Genomic DNA, 10,028 nt, shown 5'->3' on the forward strand with positions numbered 1-10,028 from the left:
AGAGCCTTGTTTTGAGTGAATTAGAGGAACATTCGTATGAGATTTACAGTGTTCCTGATTTATGATGCCTGCTAGCCTGATTTATGATTCCTGCTAGCCTAGGGTTTCTTTCTGTATGAGATTTACAGTGTTCCTCTAGGAGTGAGGGTTGAGTGCTTGTTATGCCTGTTCTTCACTAGGGTGTTGTGGTGATACTTGATATAAATATGGGTAGGTGTGGAAGGTAGTATGGGCCCATACTACCGAAAGCATAGGACCCATACGCGTATCAAGGAAGTCACAACCCCTAGGGTTGGGTCGAGAGTCGGTTCTCGGGTTAGTGAGAAGCGTCTGATGTTTTGCGGTAATTTCAGTATGGTGGTTACGAGGCATGCTGGGAGTGGATCCGGGTCAGGATCGGGAGCAGGAGGAGGCAGTCAGGGTGGGTCAGCACCACCCGAGGCTATTGGTCAGATGAGCACAGACGAGCTGGATGCCAGGATTCATGAGATCCTGCATGTCGAGGTTGCTGCTATGTTCCGGGCTGAGTTGCCGGAACTGTTTGGGTCGATCAAGACCGCCATGGTCGAGTATTTTGATGAGGGCTATGCAGCTCTTACAGAGACGGCTGTCGCGGCGGCTACAACAGCTATAGCAGCGGCAGGGGGAGGAGACGATAGAGGTTTTCAGTATCGGAACTTCGATAATACAAAGCCCCTACCTTCGATGGAGTTCAGGACCCGATTGTTGCTATGAGATGGTTGTCAGACGTGGAGGGGTGTTTCTTCACGTGTTCATGCCCTGCTGATCAGAGGGTGAGGTGTGCTCTGAACCTTTTGAGGCTCGGGGCGAAGGATTGGTGGAGGTTGACCACGGGATCGTATTCTGATGCGCAGCGAGCTACAATTTCTTGGGATCAGTTCAGGGAGATGTTCAGTACTTGCTATGTTCCGCGAGTTGAGAGGGGGAGATTGGCTCAGCAGTTCCTGGAGCTAAAGCAGGATTCAGAGTCAGTGAAGGAGATCACCAGGATGTTCACAGAGAGGGCGATGTTTTGCCCGGAGTTTGCTTCGGAGCAGGCTCAGATGTCCCGATATCTGAGTATGCTCAAGAGGGATATCAGTCAGTTTGTGTCTACACAAAGGTGCGAGACCTTGCTGGAGTTGCAGGAGGCCGCTCGGCGGCGTGAGTTGGAGATTGAGTTGCAGTTGAGAGAACAGAGGCAGGCCCCGACACAGTCGCAGCCGGCACCGCAACGGTCCAAGACCGTTGATTCAAGGTTGGGAGATCAGAGCAGCCGCACTTGTGGGAAGTGCGGGAAGGGTCACACTGGAGTTTGTAGGTTCGGTGGTGCATGCCACAAGTGCGGAAAGGAGGGGCATTATGCGTGGGATTGTCGGCAGACAGCCCCGGTTCAGGATTTGAGGATTTGCTATCATTGCCATCAGGTTGGGCACTTGAGGGTCTACTATCCACAGCTTGCTGCAGGACCGGTGCAGGCTCCAGCACCGGCCACTTTGAGGATTACGGGTGGAGGTCAGCGTGGAGCGGAGCCCCCGAGGGCTCAGGGTCGTGCTTTTCAGCTTACAGTAGAGGAGGTCAGGGCAGTGCTGGATGCAGTTGCGGGTATGTTTCCTTCTTAATATTTGGTTATCTTGTGATTATTATGGAGTATTATATATCGGCTAGTCTCGTTGTGTGATTTGGGTATTGTATTCGTTTGTTCCTTGAGGGTTATGGTTCAGTTAAGGGTTTTGGTATTGGGAGTTTTGTTGGTTATCATCCATGAGGATTATTAGTGGGAAATCAGGCTTTTGGCCTGAATGTCGGGTAGCATCTGCAGTCTGAGGAGTGGTTAGCAGAAGGTCGGGCTTCTTTCGAGTCCGAGATGATCAGTGTTGATATGTGATTTGGTGAAGGTTGCTCGTTCTAGTGGGAATCAGTTCGCGTGTAAGGGAATGTGTTGTGAAGGGTTGTTAAGGGAGGTCGGTTATGACGACCGGTGGTGGATAGTCAGTGCTCTAAGTGGGGAGAATTGGAAAATTCCCAGGAGGATCGATAAGCGTTAGAGTTCGATTAGCTGTTTGGGATCCAGCAGTGTTTCAGTCAGCCAAGTGTTTGGGATCCAGCAGTGTTTCAGTCAGCCAAGAGGGTGGGCTGGTATGAGTAAGTGACAGATCGATGGGGCGGAGTACAGACCAAGGATTTCGGATAGGGTGATTGGTGGTTGTAATGCCTAGGATCAGGCCGAGATCTGAGTATATGGAATGGAGTTAGAGTTCGGAATCCCTAGAGGGCTAGAACCGTATGTATGGGCGGAATTCCCAGGAGGAATAGTTCGGGATGATGCATGATAGTTTGAGCAGTCCGGGGAGACTGAAAACCGGAAGGCGTACCAGTCTGGCCGAAGGCTCGGAGGACGGTCCAGACAGGATGAAGGCCCTGGAGGGCGGTCCAGACATGCTGAAGGTTCTGAGAGTGGTCCAAATTGGCTGAAGGCCTGGTAAGGCGGTCCAGTCATGCTGAAGACTCTGCATGTGTTGATAGATCTGTATGAGGAGATGGAATGAGTATGTTGCAATGTGATAGCATCAGAAGGTCTGGCCCTGGGTATTGGTCATGATTAGTGGAAGGTAGTGCATGGACTTGAAAGTCCTTACGAGCAGATTCAGAGCATGTGTGGTGCATGGGATAGCGGTTATGCTATAAGGGAATAGTGTAGAGTGGAGTGTCTACCCCGTGGCACTTGTTGTAGTGACAAGGAAGCCAAGTAGATTTCCTTGGATAAGGAAAGGGAAAGGTATGTAGCTCCGAGAGGGAGTGTAAGTTCACGTAAGTGAAAACAGTAACGCGGGGGTATGATTGAGGTGTTCTAATTATGGTTTTGAGCAGAGTGTTTGCGCCAGTGGTATGAAGCACATCCGGGTTGGATGTCTGCTAAGATCACGGAAGGAATTCCGAGGATGTAGAGCTAAAGAGGCTCGGAAGGGAAGCAAGGATGGAGCCTTGGATTCCCAGTATGGTTGTGATCAGGAGGTTATGTATGTAATGGTAATTCATCATGGGAATGTCTAGAGGTATTGTCAGTGTGCCGGGTTTTCCAGCCCAAGGATGTTGGATCAGGTTCAGCATGTGGGCGTGATTACAGAGGAGAGCTCAGGAGAGTTGCTCAGGAGCTGAAGGATGGGTTATCTTGTCAGCGCGGAAGGAAAAGAGTTGGATTCGGATTGAAAGCGGGATGAGTCCCAGAAGTGAATTCGATAGAAGTTATGCTAGTCAAGGAAAGGGATAGCAGTTTGGTACCGGGTTAGGACCCGGAGGTCTGGGGGATGTCTAGCTGTGTAAGGGTCAAGCGATCGTTGTGATTTGGGGCGAGTGAAGTATCCTGGAATGGTACTCGGTTGATAAGTGTGGTTATCAGAGGATGAGGCGGTGGTCAGGACACCGAAGGGGAAGAGTTAGGTTTTGGGTTTCGGTGGTTGTGTTTTGAGGAACCTAGTCTGGTTAATGCCAGGTGGTGCATTGTGAGAGTAGTTTCTAGAGTTGTGTTGCCGCAGGCTTCGAGGATGAAGCCTAATTTAAGTGGGGGAGAATTGTAACATCCCGAGTTCAGGAGTGCAAGTTCAGGGTTCAAAGTGAAAATGTGAATGGTCAACTCGGTGAGTCCATGGGTGGACTCGGCGAGTAGGGTCGCGATTCTGGTCGCGTGTTAAGTGGCCAACTCGGCGAGTCGGTAGCTGGACTCGGCGAGTTGGTGCTGAGTGGAGAAAACCCTAATCCCAGGGATTGAGCCCTATATAAAGAACATAATACCCTCTCCCCAGCCTCTTTGCTCTCCCTTGAAGTCCGGAAACCCTAATTTTCGTGTGTGAGAGAATTAGAGAGTATTTGGATCTTGAAGGAGTGTTTGTTGAAGAAATCTTTGAAGATTAAGAGGCTTGGAGCAAGGGATTTGCAAGGTTTTGGCTTATTCTTCTGTTGGAGTCTACTTTGAAGGTAAGGATTCGTTGCTTGAGCTGTTATCCATCTAGATCTATCATTTGTGGTATTTTTGGGAATTTATCTAGTGATATCTTGAGTTTGGAGGTTGGATCTGAGGTTGCTATCTCAGATCTAGAGTAGTGATGATCCAAAAGAGCATAGAGTCTTTGTTCAAGAGCTGTTGATGAAGCCTTTTAGTCCCAAACATTAGCCAAGAGTGTATTATGCTTAGATCTCCTTGGATTCACGTAAAGTTTGCCACTTTACGTGATGGATAGCTTGTATAAGAGTAGATCTATGGATTTGAGACCTTGCATGGCTTGGAAAGCCTCTGTATGGGTTAAGAGCTAGTGGTACTCGGCGAGTCACATGGGTGCACTCGGTGAGTTTCATGAAGACAGGAAGGAACTCGGCGAGTTGGAAGAACAACTCGGCGAGTTGGTTGAAGATAGCCTTGGACTCGGCGAGTCTGGTCGTGAGGTCCTAACCTTTTTGGTTAAGCTGTGAATCAGTGAGTCAAGGGATGACTCAGTAAGTTGAGTACGGTTAGACTTAGAGTTGTGGGACTTGGCGAGTCTTGGCCGACTCGGCGAGTTGAGTCGTGTTATGGGAGTTTCAGAGCATGGGGACTCGATGAGTCAGCGGGTTGACTTTGACTTTGACCAAGAGTTGACCAGTTGACTTCCAGGGGTATTTTGGTAATTATGGGTATTTATTGAGTTCAGTCTTTTGGTATTGATCAGTGGTGGAGTTCGTGTCGGAGGTTGGAGCAGCGTGATCTTATCCTTTTCAGTCAGCAGTTGCGAGGTGAGTTATCCTCACTATATCAACAGGGTCTAAGGCACCATGGACGACCCTTTATCGGATTGTAATCCGGGTATTGTTGTTATTTTATTGCTTTGCTATGTTTGCATCCTGGTAGTTAGGATGGTATATGTTAGAGACCTAGTTAAGGTCGGTATCCTGGTATATAGGATGATGCTATGCTAGTGACCGATTAGGTCGGTATCCTTGCTAGGATGAGGTTATGTTATGTGATCGGCTAGATCGGTTTGACTGGATGTGGATTGTTATATGATTATATGTTTATGTGCACATGGTTGTTGGATTGGGGTTGGGTTGAGGCGGGTCCTGCTTTGTGTTGTAGGCCAACATACCCAGGGCAGACCAGTTATCCCGAAGGCGCAGCGAGCAGTCCGGATAGGCTGTAGGCCCCTCGAGGGTGGACCAGACATGACGAGGCTCAGAGAGTGGACCAGGCTGACTGAAGGCCCGGTATGGGCGGACCAGTCATACTGTAGACTCTGAGAGTGGACCAGGTGGATTGAAGGCCCGGTGTAGGCGGACCAATCACACTGTAGACTCGATGTATATGGCTAGACTCGGAGGGTGGACCAGGTGGACTGTAGGCCGGTGCGGTGGACCAGTCACACAGTAGACCCAAAGTGCATGGTTGTTATGTATCCGTTATAAGATATGGTTATGTTTGTATGGCGTTGGTATTTTGGGGGTATCTCACTAAGCTTTCGGGCTTACAGTTGTGGTTTAAATGTTTCAGGTACTTCAGGAGATCGTGGCAAGGCAAAGGCATGATTGTACCGCTCCTCGGGTTTTAAGTGTTTACGATATGGTTTCTGGTAAATACTCTGATAATAAATGTATTGAAAACCTTTTTGTAATAACTTTATGAAATTGGGATGTTTTTGAAAAGTTTAAATTGGTTGTAATTTTTAGAGTGTTACACATGCATGGCTAGGTAGTACGCCCAGCGTATGCGCTGCTGTTGACTTTTAGGGTTTAGTCAAATTATGGACTATAGAGACCATGAAAGGGTAAAATGGTATTTTATCCTTCTATGAGTTTATAGAGGGTTTAGCTTAGCTTCTTTGAGGGTCGTTTATTAATTAGAGATAATTAACGTATGTCTTAGGCGGAGGCTAGACCGGTCGTTCGTGTACGAGGTTTATTTGCTTGCTTACGAGGTGAGTCTTCTCACTATACTTACCATGAGTGGTAACTTGTATGACTGGAGGGTCTTGTATGATTATATTGATTATTGTGATATTCTACATTATGTCTTTGTGATCTATGTTGTGTATTATTCTGAGCTTTACTGAGTTAGGACCGGAGGGTCCACCCGAGTTGTGGGACCGGAGGGTTCCATTGAAACACATCGACCAGAGGGTCTTATTTGAGATTTACCCATGAGAGGCTAATGAGGTATTTTGGGGAACTCACTAAGCTTCATGCTTACCGTGTTATGTGTTATGTGTTTCAGGTACTTCTTGGGATCATGGGAAGGTGCCGACTTGATTGTACACATGAGACGGAGTTATGTTTGAGGATCCTGGATTTTGTTTAAACAATTAAGAATATGTGTTTTTGATAAATTGCCATTTTGGGGATTTGTGAAATGTGTTGATGAGATTAATGTGATTTTAAAATGAAAATTTTGTTTGAAAATTTACGGTGTTACAAGTATGGATCTTAGATGATTGGATGGATGACCTGAGATGTGTTTCCTTGTCGACTAAGAGCAATTGGATATTATACTAGATTTGGAATCTTTCTTGGTAGAAAGTGAGTTTGAGATGTCATCTGTTTGACTATGGCATGGAGTGTTACTACATGAATGTTGCTTGCTTTGTACTTTATGGGACTCTTGATGATGTGAATTGACTATTAAGTGAATATGTTAAGTCACCTATTATATAGGTTAAATAATCTTAGAGTGACTGATTTGACCCTTCTACGCAGCTCTTTTCTGAGTCCAACCGTTGTAGGGATGAGTCTCTTACTCGAAGGATTATCTAAGTTTTGTTTCATGTGATTATATTCATTAAGTAGTTAATTGACATTATAAGGAGTTCTTCAGAAGCTGATGGTAGGGTGAGTTTGAGAACCTAGGAGATTCGAGGATGTGTTGTAGTGGGTTGGCCTCCACTGTTTAGCGATGTGTATTTATTTGAGAACGGGTGTATGAGAATGGATAGGACAGACATGGACATGAGTAGTTACTTAGATGACTCGAGATTATTCATGAGGAAAGTATGGATAGGTATGTAAGGTAGTATTGGGCACGTACTATTGGAAGCACATGATTCGTACTCGACTTAAGGAAAATTTTAGGGATTCTAAGGAACCGGTTAAGGAAAGATGGCATGGTTTGGCACCATGATTCGTTGTAGTGTGTTTCCGCCTTTATCGGTTTATCAGTTATGATCATTCAGGCTGATGATGGGTTTGGTGATTGTTTGGGCCTCAGTGGCCATGTTTGTTTGGGTTTCAATGGTGCAGAACCATGCAAGTTAGTTGATTTCGAGGTCGGGAGGGCCTTACTCAAAGTAGTGATAGTTGAGTCGCGAAACTCAAGAAGGAAGCGATAGTGATGATTGGCTCGAGGATTGCAGCCAAAGGTTAAATGATTGTCAGATGGATTGGTATGTCTCTATGTTCAACAAAGGTCGTGTTCTTCCATCTTTCTGTGTTTGGAGGAAATAGAGAGCAGTCATGTGATTTTCAGAGTTGGGGTGTAGACCCAACATGGGGCTAGATAGTACGGTTTTTGGCGTCAAGTATGGAATTGTGGGAATGCACAAGAGGATTCTTGTGGTATTGTTGCCTTGAGACGAGATCATGGGTCTGATTTATTCAAATATAGCTAAGTCAGGTGCTAGTTGATTGTTTTAGGAACTAGGGGAAGTGAATCGGTAACGACAACCTTCGTTGTCTTTGATGTATCCCGACCATGAGGATGATGCCTCTTGTATTTATGAAAAGTTCTCGCAATGAATTGGCAGATGGGGATTGGTAGGCGAGGTGTGTGGTATTCCATTCATTTTCAGATCAATGATCAGTGCTATGAATGGATTGTCATAATTATTGCTTGTGCACATATGTGGAATTCTTGAAGATTAGAAGCGGTTTGATTGGTAAATTTTTGAGGTCTCCATCTAAGATTCAGAATACCTTTGACTTTGATTGGTCTATCTTTGGAAGACCATCTTATGTTGTATACATTCCAAGGGTCTGGGATGTTATGCCTCTGGGTGAGCCGGTTTGAGTTTTAGTCTATTTGCAACATCAGTTAGTGGTGGTCCATACCCTAAGTGGGGAAGGGATGAACATTCTGCTTAGAGGAGCATCGAACTCTTCGAGTTATGGTTTCAGAAGAATGGTTCATAAGGAGTTTTGGTACGGGTTTGTGAAACTTTAGTTCAGGATTTGGTCAAGACGGAGATGCAGAGCAAGTTGCCATCTATTGTATGTGTTCAAGAATGCAAGATTTATCATCGCGGAAATAAGTTGTTGGATAAGGAACTCGTTGTAGATAGGGGTTCCTTTCGGTAGTGTCGAGAAATAGGTCAAGAGGTATTTGGGCCACTTGAGTTAAGTATTGGTTGTTAAAGGATTTGTCAGCTTGTTGTATAGAATTATATCTATAGTCTAGATTGGGCAGTTGGTGATCAGTCAAATAGTTCCAAAGCTTGGTATGTTTATTCCCTCATTGGCTTTGTCTAGTAGTGTAGTGGATTAATGGATTAGTAGTCAATGCACTCTCGATCGTTGGTCTTTTCGTTCTTCGTCAACAACATAGGTTCTTCAGAAGTTTAGAGTTGTATCAGTTACAGTTCAATGGATGCGTCAACCTATTGGAAAAGTTTGCACATTTTACATTTTTGGTTTCTAGGTATGGGTACGCTTAGTGGTTGGTTGTGAAGTTATTAATCATAATAGGATCAAGTATATTATATGTTCTTGGTTGTTGCAAGTTCGGATTATGGGGCAGTATTATGATATTCTTCAGGTGTGACTTGGGATCTGCATAGAATCTAATTTTGGCATGTCAGGTCAGCGAGGCTGGTATTTGGATTGACCCGACCAGAGTTTAACAACTTTTCTGATGGCTGTGGAAGTTTTATAGAGCTATTGCATATAGTTGGGATCTGTTTAGTTTCAATTAAGGTGTGATATATTATATTGGTCGTTCATGAGGATGTTTCTATTGACGATTGAGGCTCGTCATTTCGTTTGATTTGTTGGTACTTCACCCTTTGGGTAAGGTTGTGAGGATGAAAAAATGTAGTGGATCATGCATTGGTTATGTGTCTTCCTTTGGGGGTGTACATTGTGGTAGTGCCTCGATTATGGTCATGAGGGGTACAAGTAGACCGAATAAGATAACATGAGGCCACTTGATTAGTATTATTGGCATGGTTTTCATTTGGGTTATAGCCTTTGAATTGGAACAAGAGTATGACCGTATATCTCATTCTCTGGTTGTGTGCGACCATGTTTTCGTCTAGTTTTACGTTGGTATCAGCCTGTGTTGTGAGAGGAATTGTGCGTGATAGAAGAATATGAACCATGTTGTGTTCAATTAGCATTGAGAGGGATGTTGATTGGGTTCCTGCAAGTCGGTGAACTGATGGTTGGGTATCGTTAGGCCCCTATGGTTCTGGTCGTGAGTCATCGAGCCATTAATATGATGGCAGCAAGATCGATATAGTACCGTGAGCTTATCATTTAGTGGTTTGAAGGTCTCACGATGTATCGTGAACCAGCGGATGTATGATTTTTATGGGTAAGAAATGATAGCCATTTGATTAAGACTCTTAGGTCTTAGATCATTAACTTTCTTGCCATATTTGGGAGTTAGTGCATCATGGGAGTCCGGAGGCTCAATGACCAGTGGGTTTAGATCATGTGGGTTGTTAAATATTGTTGGGAATAATAGTTGTGCACCAGTAGTCACTTGCAGAGTGTTTGCATTATGAACCCCATTTTCTTACGGACTGTCTATCAGGAGTCTAGTTACCAATGTTAGCTATCCGTTATGGAATCTTGAGTCATGAAGTTCATTGTGAATGTCTCAAGTGATTTGTCAGATGGGGGTACACATGAGCAAATATGGGATTTCGATTCAACGTGAGAATTCTTGGATTGACCATCCTTATGTTTGTGGGATTGGCAAATTGGTGATGACTTGTCAGGAAGTCAAGTGCGTATTTAAGGTTGTTAGGCACAACCTCTGGATTGGGGATTGGGAGAAATTCACTATCGGTATA

Source organism: Lactuca serriola, chromosome 9, assembly GCF_051521515.1.
Source record: "Lactuca serriola cultivar US96UC23 chromosome 9, Lser_US96UC23_V15, whole genome shotgun sequence".
In the NCBI taxonomy this organism is placed as follows: Eukaryota; Viridiplantae; Streptophyta; class Magnoliopsida; order Asterales; family Asteraceae; genus Lactuca; species Lactuca serriola.